The sequence below is a fragment of the Tamandua tetradactyla genome, chromosome 6, assembly GCF_023851605.1.
Source record: "Tamandua tetradactyla isolate mTamTet1 chromosome 6, mTamTet1.pri, whole genome shotgun sequence".
Taxonomy (NCBI): domain Eukaryota; kingdom Metazoa; phylum Chordata; class Mammalia; order Pilosa; family Myrmecophagidae; genus Tamandua; species Tamandua tetradactyla.
In genome coordinates this window covers 81,216,092-81,231,472 of record NC_135332.1, presented here as the reverse complement: position 1 = coordinate 81,231,472, position 15,381 = coordinate 81,216,092, and positions in this window count along the sequence as shown.

The window sequence follows — 15,381 nt, the reverse complement described above, 5'->3', positions numbered from 1 at the left end:
TTGCATTTGTGCATTATTTTAAGGCACTTTGAGTATTTTTGAAAGAAAAATCACAAAATAGACAAATGCATTACAGATATGAATGATATTTCTTTTTCCAACACATCTAGATATCTTATGGTATGATTTCCATTGTTGAGGATAAAAATCAAACACTATGCTCAGAACTATTTACTATCGTCTTTCAAGTGAGTGAGTTCTAGGAAGCTGAAGTCATACTTTGCTGTATATTTTAAGTACAAGATGATAAGATACTAAATTATTGCAATAAGCAATCTTACAGATAGATTTTGGAAATAACCAAATGGTCACTAGCTTACAGAAGATGAACATAGATAGTTATATCCTTAGTGTGATTTTTAAAAATAACAATGCTAAAATGCTCTTAGACACAGATCACAGACCACCTGCATGAGATTACTTTCAGGGTGTGCCAGCTTGAAAGAATTTATGTAACCTAGAAAAGCTATGTTTCAACCCTAATCAATCTTGTGGGAGCAATGGTTTCTTCTAATCCCTATTCAGTACTATAGCTTGGAACCTTCTTTAGCTTATCTCCAAGGAGATGTGACTCAATCAATTGTGAATATTAAACTTGATTAGATGGAGACATATCTCCACCCATTTTATGTGAGTCTTGATTAATTTACTGTGATCCTATAAAAGAGGAGACTTTTTAATAGAATACCCTATTGAGAATGAGAAGAGAACCACAGCGTTCACCACCCAGCAACTTTTGGAGATGTAGAAAGAGAATGCCACCAGTGAGCGTCATGAAGCAAGAGGCCTGAAGAGGAAGCTAGCAGATGATGCTATGTTCACCATGTGCTCTTCCAGATTAGAGAGAAACCCTGACCATGTTCACCATGTGCTCTTCCAGATGAAAGAGAAACCCTGACCATGTTCACCATGTGCCTTTCCAGATGTGAGAGAAACTCTGAACTTCATTGGTCTTCTTGAGAGAAACTCTGAACTTCATTGGTCTTCTTGGTGTCTTTCCTTGGATGCCTTAGATTGGACATTTGTAAAGACTTGCTTTAATTGGGACATTTTCATGGCTTTAGAACTGCAACTTATAACTTATTAAATTCCAATTTTTAAAAGCTGTTCCATTTCTGGTATATTGAAATCTGGCCGCTAGCAATCTAGAACACAAGGCTTGGAGAAATTGAGTCTCTAGATGTGGGGTTCAGCAATCTGCATTGTTACAAGCTTTCCCCACCAAAGACTCAGAACCACAGGCTTACGGTGAATTTTTTTTTTTTTTGTATAACTGGTTGAAAGTAGAGGAAACTTTGAGGTGGGTTGCCTGAGATAAACAATTCTGAACAAGTTGGCTAAGTGGGGGCTTTCTTTTCATGGGCTTTCCCAAGATACGATGCTTCTTGTCAGTGAACATAAGAATTTCTCAACTATAATCAGGAGAGCATGGCACGGTAAGGCTTTTGCCTTTCAGTGAAAATTTTTATGTAAATGATAAGAAAATAACATAGTCCATGGACTATTAAAATTTTTAGCTTGCGTTATGCCATGTCTAAGAAAATCTCTGGTAGAGAATCTGCCTTTCAATATTCCATGTGAGAAAGAAAAAGTAATAATCAGAAAGTGTCACTATCCATCTCCTCAAGTATGAAAAAAGAAGGCTAGACCCCTTAACGGAAGAAAGGAATGACCTGTTTGTGCTCTGGCCAGACAAGACTCCTTTTCTTTCTGCCTTCTTTAAGAAAGGTGGTTGTGGTGGGAGAAGGCATGCCTAGTCCCTGTTTAGAGATTTAAAAAAAAAATTTATTGATAAATCTTCACACACGTACCTTCCATACATGATGTACAATCAATAGCTCACAATATAATCACATAGTTGTGTATTCATCATGATGATCATCTTTTAAAATATTTTTATTGAGAAAACAAAACAACATACAAACACAAACATTCTTAACATTTGAACATTCTATTCTTTGTGTATAATCAATGACTCACAATATTGTCACATAGTTGTATATTCATCACCATGATCATTTCTTAGAATATTTGTATCACTCCAGAAAAAGAAATAAAAAGCAAAAAGAAAAAAGTCATACATACCATACCTCTTACCCCTCCTCATTGATCACTAGTATTTCCATCTACCCAATATATTTTAACCTTTGTTCCCCCTATTTTTTCTGTACCACTTACCACTCCCTTTCATTGATCACTAGTATTTCAAGCTACTCAATTTATTTTAACATTTTTCCCCCTATTATTTATTTATTTTCAACACATGTTTTTAACTCATCTGTCCATACCATAGATAAAAGCAGCATCACACACAAGGTTTTCACAATCATACAGTCACATTGTGAGAGCTATATCATTATACAATTATCCTCAAGAAACCTGGTTCTGGATCACAACTCTACAGTTTCAGGCACTTCCCTCTAGCCTCTCTAAAACACCTTAAACTAAAAGGGGGCCATCTATAGAATGCATAAGGATAACCTCCACGAAAACCCCTCAACTCTGTTTGAAATCTCTTAGCCACTGACACTTTATTTTGTCTCATTTCTCTTTCCCCCTTTCGGTAGAGAAAGTTTTCTCAATCTCTTGATGCTGAGTCCCAGCTTATTCTAGGGTTTCTGTCCCATGTTGCCAGGGAGGTTTACACTCCTGGGAGTCATGTCCCATGTAGAGAAGGGGAGGGCAGCGTGTTTGCTTGTTGGTGGAGAGATAGGCCATGTTGGTGGAGAGATAGGCCACATCTGAGCAACAAAAGAGGTTCTTTGGGGGTGACTCTAAGGCATAATTTTAGTAGGTTTAGCCTATCCTTTGCAGGAATAAGTTTCATATCAACCCCCAAGATTGAGGGCTCACCTATTGATTTGGCTGTCCCCACTGCATGCGAGAATATCAGGAATTCTCCAAATAGGGAAGTTTAATTTCCCCCCTTTCTTGCCATTCCCCCAAGGGGACTTTGCAAGTACATCTTTATTCACTGTTCAAATCACTCTGGGATTTATTGGGGGCAACACACTGGACAAACCTACAAAATCTCATGCCATATTCAAGGTTCCATGTACTTATGGTGTTCAATTAATCTGTTCATATAAGTTATATTAGGAAATGTGCAAAATATAAATTTTATACACATTTTATAATTTTATACAAATACACTTTTTTTTGCTTTAGTCTCACACAGAAGTTGAAATTTTAAAATATGAATGACCATCTATTTTCAACACCCTGCCATGTTGACATTCCTTTGTTCTTCCTGATGCAAAAATTTTTAAATTTATTTAGTCACATTGTGCATTCTAGGCATTCCTAGATTATACCATCTCAGTCTTTATCATCCATCTTTCCTTCTGGTTTCATATGTGCCTCCAGCCCTCCTACTTCTATCATTTTCACATTCAGCTTCATTCAGTGTACATACATGCTTATTCATATCTTTAGCCCATTTATAATTGGGTTGTTTGTTCTTTTGTTGTTGAGTTGTATGATTTCTTTATGTATACAGGATAGCAAACTTTATCTGATGTGTGATTTCCAAATGCTTTCTCCTATTGAGGTTGTCTGCCTCTTCAACTTTTCGACAAAGTCTTTTGAGGTACAGAAACATTTGATTTTTAGTTCCCATTTATCCAGTTTTTCTTTTGTTGCTTGTGCTTTGGGTGTAAAGTTTAGGAAGCTACCTTCTATTACTACGTCTTGAAGATGTTTCCCTACATTTTCTTCCAGAAGCTTTATGTTACTGGCCCTTATATTTAGGTGTTTGATCCACTTTGAGTTAGTTTTTGTATAGGGTATAAGATAAAGGTCCTCTTTCATTCTTTTGACTATTGATATCTCGTTCTCCCATGCGCATTTATTAAAAAAGACTCTTCTGTCACAGTTCAGTGGATTTGGAGGCCTTATTGAAAATCAATTGGCCATAGATTTGGTAGTCTATCTCCATATTCTCTATTCAATTCCTTTGGTCAATATTTCTATCTTTGTGCCGGTACCATCCTCTTTTGACCTCTGTGGCTTTATAGTAAGCTTTAAAGTCAGGAAGTGTTAATCCTCGCACTCAGCTTCTCTTTTTCAGGAAATATATTTTTTAGATATCTTTTTTTTAGGATACCTTATTCAAGGTCTCTTTCCCTTCCAAATAAATTTGAAGCTTTTCCAAGTTTTCAAAGTAGGGTGTTGGAATTTTCATTGGTCTTGCATTGAATCTGTACATGAATATGGGTGGAATTGACATATAACCTTCCTATCCATGAGCAAGGAATGTCTTTCCATCTATTTAGATCTTCTCTGATTTCTTTTAGCAATGTTCTATAGTTTTCTGTGTGCAAGTCCTTGTCACAGACTCCAAAAAAATATGGAATTTATTCCCTTAATTTTCTCCTCAATTAGGTCATTACCTGCGTATAGAAACATTACTGTTTTTTGTACATTAATCTTGTATCCTGCCACTTTGCTGGATTTATTAGCTCAAGTAGCTTTGTCATAGATTCCTTAGGGTTTTCCAGATATAGGATCATGTTGTCTGCAAATAATGAAAGTTTTACTTCTTCCTTTCCTATTTGGATGCCTTTTGTTTCTTATTCCTGCCTGAACACTCTAGCTAGGACATCTAGTACAATGTTGAATAATAGTGGTGACAATGGACATTCTTGTCTCATTCCCAATTTCAGGGGGAATGCTTTCAGTCTCGCACCATTAAGTATGGTGCTGGTTATGGGTTTTTCAAATATGCCCTTTATGATATGAGGAAGTTTCCTTTACTACTACCTTTTGAAGTGTTTTTAACAGAAAATTATACTTGGTTTTGCTGAATTGTTTTTCAGCATCAATCAATAAGATCATGAGATTGTTCCCTTTTGATTTGTCAATGTGCTGAGTTACATTGATTGATTTTCCTGTGTTGAACTACCCTGACATTCCTGGTATCAATGCTACTTGGTCTTGATGTATAATTCTTTTAATGTGTCATTGGGTTTATTTGTTAGTATTTTGTTGAGACTTTTTGCATCTATGTTCATTAGGGAATTTCGTCTGTAGTTTTCCTTTCCTGTAGTATCTTTATCCAGTTTTGGTATTACAGTGATGTTAGCTTCATAAAATGAATTAGGTAGCATTTCCTTTCCCTCAGTTTTTTTTTTTTGAAGAGTTTGTGCAGTATTGTGCTAGTTCTTTTCGGAATGTTTGAAAAAATTCCCCTGTGAAGCCATCTTGTCCTGGGCTTTTCTTTGTGGGAAAATTTTTAATGACTGGTTGAATCTCTTTACTTGCAATAAGCAAGTAAATTCTCTTTACTTGCAATAAGCAAATTGGCTTGTTGAGATCTTCTATGTGTTTCTAGGAATTTGTCTAGTTTGTTGGCATATAGTTGTTCATAGTATCCCTTTATGGTTTTTAAAGTTTCTTTAGGATCCATGATAAGACTCCCACCTCATTTCTTATTTTGCTTATTTGTGTCCCCTCTCTCTTTCTCTTTGTCAGCCTAGCTAGCAGTTTATTGATTTTATTGATTTTCTTAAAGAACCAACTGTTTTTTAAAAATAATTTTATTGAGAAATATCCACACACAAACAGTCCAAACATATACAATCAATGGCTCACAATGTCATCATATTCAACATAATCATTTTTAGAACATTTGCATCACTCCAGAAAGAGAAATAAAAACAAGAAAAAGAACTCATATATCTCATACTCCTTACCACTCCCTTTTATTGACCCACAGTATTTCAATCTACCTAATTTTTACCTTTTATTTCCCCTTATTATTTATTTATTTTTTAATCCTTTTTTCAAAATAATCTTTCCATACCCTGGATAAAAGGAGCATCAGACACAAGGTTTTCACAATCACAGTCAGATTGTAAGTGCTATATAGTGATACAGTCCTCTTCAAGAATCAAGGCTACTGGAACGCAATGCAACAGTTTCAGGTACTTCCCTCTAGCTAGTAAGCCATAAAGTAAAAAGGGATATCTATATAATATGTAAGAATAACCTCCAGGATAATCTCTTGACTCTGTTTGAAATGTCTCAGCCACTGAGACTTTATTTGGTCTCATTTCTCTCTTCCTCCTTTGGGTCAAGAAGGCTTTCTCAGTCCCTTGATGCTGGGTCCTGGCTCATTCCCAGGAGTCAGGTCTCATTTCAAAGTACCAGGTTTTAGTTTTGTTGATTCTTTTCGTTGTTGTTGTTCTCCAGTTAGCTTATTTCTGCTTCAATCTTTCTTATTTCTTTTATTTGCATTGGGATTAGTTTGTTGTTCTTTCTCTAATTCCTTCAGATGAGCAGTTATGTCCTCAAATGTTGCTCATTCATCTTTTTAAATATACACATTTAGAGCAATAAGTTTCCCTCTCAGCACTGCCTTTGCCACATCCCATAAGTTCTGATATGTTGTATTTTCATTTTCATTCACTCCAGATATTTAGTGATTTCTCTAGCAATTTCTTCTTTGACCTGCTGATAATTTCAGAGTGTGTTGTTTACTATCTATATGTTTGTGAAAGTCCTGGCTTTTTGGTAGTTATTAATATCCAGATTTATTCCGTCGTGGTCAGAGTAAGTGCTTTGGATAATTTCTTTATAAAAACCTGTTTTGTGTCCCAGCACATGATCTATCCTGAAGAATGTTCCATGAGCACTGGAGAAAAATATATATTCTAGTATTGTGGGATGTGTGCTGGTTTGAAACAATTTATATACCCTAGAATAGCCATGTTTTAATCCTAATCAACCATGTGAGAGCAACAGTTTCCTCTAACTCTTATTCAGCATTATAGATTGGAGACTTGATTAGGTCATCTCTATGGAGATGTGACTCAATCAACTGTGGATATTAAACTTGATTAGATGGAGATGTGTCTCCACCTATTGTAAGTGGTTCTTGATTAGTTTACTGGAATCCTATAAAAGAAGAAAGCTTCAGAATGCTGCAGAACCACAAAGCAGAGAATCCACCAGACAGTGACTTTTGGAGAAGAAAAGGAAAATGCCTCCTGGGGAGCTTCATGAAACAAGAAGCCAGAAAAGAAAGCTAGCAGGCTTCACCTCGTGCCCTTCCAGCTGAGAGAGAAACCCTGAATGTCATCAGCCTTCTTAAACCTAGGTATCTTTCCCTGGATGCCTTAGAATGGATATTTCTATAGACTTATTTTATAAATTTATAAAATTTACAAGCTCAATTTTAATTGGGATATTTCTTGGTCTTAGAACTGTAAACTAGCAATTTATTAAATTTCCCCTTTAAAAAAGCCATTCTGTTTCTGGTATATTGCATTCTGGCAGCTAGCAAACTAGAACAGATTTTGGTACCAGAGGAGTAGGGTGCTGCTGCGATTTGCAAATACCCAACAGGTTGGAATGTCTTTTTAAATGGAAAAGGGGAAGATTCTGGAAGAGTAGTGAGAAGCTTGATAGAGAAGGCCTAGAATGCTTTGAAGAGACTGTTGGTAGAAATGTGGACTCTAAAGATACCTCTGACCAGGCTTTAGACAGAAATGAGGTGTGTGTTATTGCAGACCTGAAGGAAGACAATCCTTGTTTTAAAATGGCAGATAATCTGGTAAAATTGACTAGTGGCTTTGGCTGGAAGGCGGATTTTAAAATCCATGAACTTTGATATTTAGCAGAAGAGATCTCCAAGTTAAATGCGGAAAGTGCAGCCTGGTTTCTGCTCACAGCTTATAGTGAAATGCAACAGGAAAGAGATAAGCTGAGAACTGAATTCTTGGCTACAAAAAACCCAGAAATTGATATTCTGGAAAATTCTGGGTTTCTAGGAAGGGAGACCCCAGAGAATAGTGCCCTACATGAGGATATAACCAAATGTGGAAACAGTCAGTCATTTCAGAGAAAGCCAGGATTGGACTTGGAGTTACCCAGGAAGGATTTGTGGTAACTCCTTATGTCTGATGGGCATGATCCAAGGTTACTGCATAGAAAGCCAATGAGAGTGTTGCAGGATCTGTATAAAGAGACCCACTGCCAGTCAGGACTGAGAGGTGAATCACATTCCTTGGGGTTTGGGGAGAGCCTGGCTGCCACCACATGGAGGGGTTGGGTGTGGGCCCTGCAGATGGCAGAGGGGAGAGCCAAGAGAGGGTGGAGCCAAGAGAAAGGTGGTCTCCCCAATGTCCCCCAAGGTTGCATTTGGAGAGAGGCAGGCCACTGTGTAGGCCCTTGGAAAGGTGTGACTGCTGCTTTCTAAAGCCTCAAGAATAAATGACTCTCAAACTTTGAAATCTAATGGAGTTTTCCATGCAGGTTTTTGAGGCTGCTTGGGTCTGGTGACCCCTGTGTTCCTTCCAATTTCTTCCTATGGAAATGAGTACATGTATCCCATGACTGCTCCTCCTTTGTTTGTTGGCAGCAAATAACTTGTTTGAGTTTCATAGATCCAGAGCCAGAGGCGAATTTTGCCTTAGGACAGATCATGCCTGTAAATGACTTTGATGGGACTTTATACTGTTTCTGACTTTGTATGTATTTTTTATTGTTATTGAAATGGTTTGAGGCTCTCTGATATTGTTATGAATGAATGCATAGGGTGGAATGTGCTAGTTTCAATCTGTGTTAGACCTCAGAAAAGTCATGTCCTTTAATTGTCATTCAATATTGCTTGTTGGGAGCATTTAGATTGTTCCCATGGACATGTGACCCACACAATTGTGGGTGGTAACTTTTGATCAGACAGCTTCCACGGAGTTGTGATTCCACCCACTAATCTTTTAAAAGAGGAAACATTTGAAGAGAGTCCATTTTTAGAGCCATGAGAAAGCTACAAAGAAAGCCACAGCAGAGCTGAGCAGAGCCACGAGGCCAAGAGAACCACAGAGTCCACTAGCCAGCAACTGTTGGAGATGCAGAAGGAAAATGCCCCCATGGGAGCTTCATGAAAGAGAAGTGGGGAGAGAAAGCTAGCAGACTGTCACCGTGTTCACCACATGCCTTCCCAGTTGAGAGAGAAATGCTGAATCCATCTTTCTTGAATAAAGGTAACCTCTTGGTGCCTTAGTTTGGACATTTTTACATACTTCCTTTAATTGGGACATTTTCTCAGCCTTCGAACTGTAAACTAGCAACTTATTAAATTCCCCATTTAAAAAGCCACTCTGGTTGGTGCAACCGTGGCTCAGTGGCAGAATTCTTGCCTACCATGCCGGAGACCCAGGTTCGACTCCATACAAAAAAAAAAAAAAAAACCCGAAAAAAAAAAGCCATTCTGTTTCTGGTATATTGCACTCTGGCAGCTAGCAAACTAGAACAGGGTGCAATAATCCACATATATCTAGTAGGTCTAATTCATTTATCACATTGTTTAGGTTCTCTATTTCCTTATTGACCCTCTATCTGGTTGTTCTATCTATGTTATTACATTTATTCACTGAAGCCAGGTCAAACATCTCGAAGAGGGTCTCATGTTCTGAATTTTGCTGTTTTCTTTCTTGTGGTGTCCTTAGCATTTCCTTCAAACTTATGCTTAGAAATAGAAACATCATCTAATTAGGTTTAGCTTGGGAGATGGTTCCAGTGATGGTCATTCATTAGGATTTTGCAAGATGATGACATTCTGATATTGGTATCTCTTCTGCATTTGTGGGAATATTTCCTCAAAGACAAACTTCCTCTTATCAACTGTGTGGTTACTCTGAATTATAATCCATACTAGAAAGGTGGGTTAAATGCCTATTTATTTCCTTTATTTACCAAATTACAGAATAATGAGATCTTTTCTTAGCATTCTCAAGAGATGACTAATGAATATGTTCTGGTTTGAAAGAATTACACACTGTAGGTTGGAAATTTGATTAGATTATCCCAATAGAGATGTGACTCACCCAGTTGTGGTGTCTTCTCGCCTCCATGGTTTCTGCTGAGAAATGTACACATAGTCTTATTGGGCTTCCCTTGTACGTGATGGATTGCTTTTCTCTTGCTACTTTGAAGATTCTCTCTTTCTATTTGACATCTGACATTTTGATAGGAGTGTGTGTCTTGGAGTATGTCTATTTGGATCTATTCTGTTTGGGGTATGCTGCACTTCTCAGATCTGTAATTTTCAGTCTTTCATAAGAGTTAGGAAATTTTCAGTGACAATTTCCTCCATTAGTTTTTCTCCTCCTTTTCCCTTCTCTTCTCCTTCTGGGACACCCACAACATGTATATTTGTGTGCTTCATGTTGTCATTGAATTCCCTGAGTTCCTGCTCATATTTTTTCCATTCTTTTCCTTACATTTTCTTTTGCTTGTCGGATTTCAGAGATTCCATCCTCCAGTTCACTAATCCTATCTTCTGCCTCTTGAAATCTGACATTGTAGTTTTTTTCATCTCTTCTACTGTGCCTTTCATTCCCATAAGTTCTGTGATTTTTCAGACTTTTGATTTCTTCTTTGTGTTCATTCTTTGCCTTCTTTATATCCTCCTTCAATTCATTGATTTGATTTTTGATGAGGTTTTCTATGTGGGTTCGAACATTCTGAATTAATTGTTTCAACTCCTGTATCTCATTTGAGTTGTTCGTTTGCACCTTTGCCTGGGCCATATCTTCAAATTTCCTAGTATGAGTCGTTATTTTTTGCTGGTGTCTAGGCATTTAATTACCTTAATTAGCTTATTCTGGAAATTATTTTCACTTTTTTTTTTAACCTAGGATTTTCTCGCTGGGTGACTTTGTTTTCTATCTGTTCTTTGACATTCAGTTCAGCTTATTCTGGACCTCTAGCTTGGGTGTTAACAGATCAGAATTTTTCAGTTCTTGTTTTCTTGTTTATTGCCCTGCCTGTATGGTGATTCCTCCCCCCACCTTAGGAAAGTCTACTAAGGTATTATAGACCCCAGCCAGATTTTTCCAGACCAAACTGGCCTCCTCTCAGGAGGAAAGAGTCACCTGCATCAATTTTCCCTGAGGGTGAGGCCTAGTAGGTTGAAAAACTTTCCTATGAAGCCTCTGGACTGTGCATTTTCCTATCCTGCCCAGTATGTGGCACTTTTTCTGCCTGTGGTTCTCACCAGCATAAGGTGATGTGGTATCTTTAACTTCAGCAGACTTTCCCTGCTGGGGGCGTGGTTGAGATAGAGGAGGGGTTGTAGGCTCCCTTTAATCGCTTCACTTTTCCATACCCTGGGGTGTGACTTCCTTGAGGGAGGGAATCCACCTGAGCTGGGTCCCACCCCTCTCCTGGGGAAGGCACAGGCTCCAGACAAACACTCAAACAAGCTCAATTCTGTCTATGCCTGGGGCAGTAGGAGCCTGAGAAGCCTTGCAGCTGTATCCAAACAGCAGTCAAGCTGTAGAAACAGAGCCACAAAAAATAAAGAGAAAAATCATTTTCAAAGCAGGATTCCCATTCGGGTTTGCCAATCAAGAGCTTAAGTTGGTATGTTGCTTTGTGTACCTTCAGGTCCTATGTGCCCCTTCCTTTCCTTCAGGGCCCAGACCCTTTCAAGTATTATGTGTTATCTGATCCATAAACATCTGTTTCTTTTTTTTCTTTTTTCTTTTTCCTTCAGCCCTGCCTGCTCTGTGCCAGGGCAAAACCCAGCAACCTCCACTTTTATTCGAGGTTCAGCTGAGCTGGGGGCTTATTTTTAGTAGTCAGAATTTGTGAATTAATTCCACAATTGGAGCTTGTTTGCGCTCAGCCCCTGCTGCTGGTAAAGTCTCTTTCCTTTCCCCTCTGGGAAGCAGCCTGTGGGGGAGGGGCGCCAGCCACTGTGGCTTGGGGAACTCATGGTTCTGGACTGGATCACAGCCAGCCCAGCTGGTCCAGACTGGGATACGCTGTGTGTCCAGTCACTGATATGACCTCAGCAGTTGTTCTGTACTGCTCCTTGCTATTTACTAGTTGCTCTGGAGGACCAACTAAATACCACACCTTGCTAAGCTGCCATCTTGGCCACATACCCAACTGATTTTTGAGAAGGGTGTTAAGAATAATTTTTTCATTGTGGAGGGGAAACTAGATATCCAAATGCAAAAGGATGAAAGTGGACCCCTAACCCACGTCATATAGAAAAATTAACTCAAAATGCATCAGTGGTCTAAATATTAGAGTTTAAACTATAAAACTTTTAGAAGAAAGCATAGAGAAATACCTTCAGGACACTGTATTCGGCAATGGATTCTTAGACTTAACACTGATGTACAAACAACAAAAGAAAAAATAGATAAATTGGACTTCATTAAAATAAAACATTTTGTGCATCTAATGACATTATCAAGGAAATGAAAAGACAACCAGTAGAATGGGAGAAAACATCTGGAAACCATATATCTAACAAGAGTTTAATATCCAGACTACATATATATATAAAACCCTGCAAATCAACAATAAAAATACAAACAAAGCAATTAAAAAATGGACAAAAGACTGGAATAGACATTTCTTCAAAGAAGATAAACAAATGGCCAGTTAGGGCATGAAAAGATGCTCAACGTCACTCATTAGGTACTAGAGAAATGCAAATCAAAACCAAAAGGAGATGCCATCTCACACCCACTAGAATAGCTATTATGAAAAAATGGAAAGGAGGAAGTGCTGGGGGCATGTGGAGGAATAGGAACCTTTGTATATTGTTTGTATACAATAGTGGTACAGCTGCTGTGGAAAAGGAATGGGAGGTTCCTCAAAAAGTTAAACATGAGACTACCCTTCTAGGTGTATTCACAAAAGAATTGAAAGCAGAGAATTGGGTAGATATTTTTTACACCAACGTTCATGGCAGTGTTATTCATAATAGGCCAAAGATGGAAGCAATTTAATTGTCCATCAGTATATGAATGAGTAAACAAAATAAGGTTTATACAATGGAATATTAGTCAGCCTTAAAAAGGAATGAAGTTCTGACATGTCACTGTATGGATGAACTTTGAAGACATCATGTTGAATGAAGTAAGTCAGACACAAAGGGACAGATATTGTATAATACCACCTATGTAAAAACAGAATATGCAAATGTAGAGATACCTGGCTTTTCTCTACCTGTCTTCTTCCAGATGGACTTTGGATAATTTGGAAGAGCATCCAATTTTTTTTCTATTAGGATTTTTATTGGGGCTGAATTGAATTCTTAGATCAATTTAGGAAATGATATAAACTCATGGATTTTAATATACTGATAGGCATGGAAGTTGATACAAGATGAGATACATACATAAATATAACATATATCTATTTCCTAATTGTTTGCTGAGAGGCCTTTGAAGGAATGATACCTCCAGTTGCAATTAGCACTGCTAGTAACCAGATCTTGGCTTTTAAAAATAAGCTTCTATCATCTTGGCCAGAAATTAAAGGAAATGCTAAAAAATTATAATTTCAAAAGGACATGGGAGTTCCCATTGGCTAAATTTGGGACAATCTGAGTATCAAAATAAATGATAGTAATAAATTATAACCCATTGAATGAATAGGAATTGATGAGTTAATATATGAATGAATAAATGAGGATGAAGGAAAAGCACTTCCTTTTGGTGAAATATCAACAGATAAATGCAGAAAGAATAATGGATCTAAAATAGTGGGTAAAAATTTGGGGAGAAACAAGTTTTCTACATATATTCAAAGTATCTCTCAAGAAAATATTTAATAATTAAACAAGAGAAACAGTAACTTCATAATGGAGAAATCTGGCAGTCATTATTTTAACCAAGCAATAAAGATGAACATAGTCAAAATGAAACAAAATAGCATCAAGGACCACTTAATACGAGAATATACCTCTTCTGTGTTTCCTGCCAAAATTACATAGCCCTAATCTATCAGGGAACATTGGATAAATTCAAGTTGAGGAGTATTCTATAAAATAACTGGTCTGTACTTTTCAAAAATGTCAATGTCATGAAAGATAAAGCCTGAGGAGTTATTTCAAACTGAAGGAGTCCAAGATCTGAGTGAGAATGGATCCTGTACCAGAATATTAAAAAAAAAATTGCTATACATGGTATTACTAGGACAATTGGCAAAACATTAGTAAGTTTTCAGATTACGGTTAGTTATTAATGATAGTTTTCTGGGTTAAAAGGGCATCACGTCTATAACTTACTGTAAATAGTTCAGGGAAATTGTATATATCTATATCTATAGAGAGGGAGGGGAAGAAAGAAAATGCTAAAGCTAATGTGGCAAAATGTTAACGTAACTGTGGTTATGAAAGACAGGTTCTTGTTCTTAGAAAGCACATACTAATGTATTTAGGGTTAAAAGGGCATCAGGTCTACAATTTAAACAGTTCAGGAAAATTGTATATATCTATATCTATACAGAGGGAGGGGAAGAAAGAAAATGCTCAAGCTAATGTGGCAAAATGTTAATGATTTTTAACAATTAGGGAATCTGAATAAAGGGAACTGGGTGTTCTTTGTACTAATCTAACAAATTTTCTGTATGAATTTCAGATAAAAAATGGATATCTGTCATTTGAGACTACTCAGAATCTCATGAAACCTCATCCATATTTTGGAAGCACTCTACAGCCTTTCCAACATAGAGTCCACAAGCTACATTTCCTGGCCTTCTTTGATGTTAGGGGCAGGAATCAGTTGGTCCTAGCAATCAGATGTACTACCATGAAACTTATTCAAGTAGTTCTAAACAGGGTGAGTACAACACGCACCTGCTGGCTGGGGTTATGTCTCAAATCATTAGACTCCCAAGTCAGCTGCAGCTCTCTCATCAGGGCGGTTCTGAAAACTCAGCCCTGAACATATTCCTTCAGTTGTCCTAGTGATTCTGTGAGACACCTACATTCTGTTGATAATAATGATAACAACTAGCAAAGCATGCCATGTACTATACACAATTTTAATTACTTTACAAATATCACCTCATTTAATCTTCACAAAACCTTTTGCTGCAGGTCCTGTGTCTCTCCTGAAGACCTACTATGTGTGTGTGGGTGGGGGGGAGGGTATAGGAAGGATAGATCTTCTGGCCATGGGAATTGCACAAGAACCACTCACTTATGCCCTGGGGGCCACTCCCTAGGACACTGCCTCACAAAATACATCCTTAACCCCTGCAAGAGTTCAGAGCCACAGGGTAAATCAAGCCCCTGAATAACCACCTAAAATATAGGGGTGGTGTCCTAAGGCAGGGGTCATCAAACATTCCCTGTAAAGGGTCACGTTTTCTATTACAACTACCCAACTCTGCTGTATGACACTGCAGCTTTAGATAATAAATATCTGCATTCCAACACAACTTTATTAACTAAAACAGGTGGTGGGCCAGTTGTGGCTTGTGGCCAATTTGTCAACCCCTGTCCTATGACACCTCCAGGTCAAGAGCTGCTGGCAGACATCCAGAAGTGTCCCCGGCAAGAGCAGTGTTAAGTCTGCTGAGTAAAAATGGCACGGGGGGAGGAGTACAGCTCTAGGAAACTGAAGA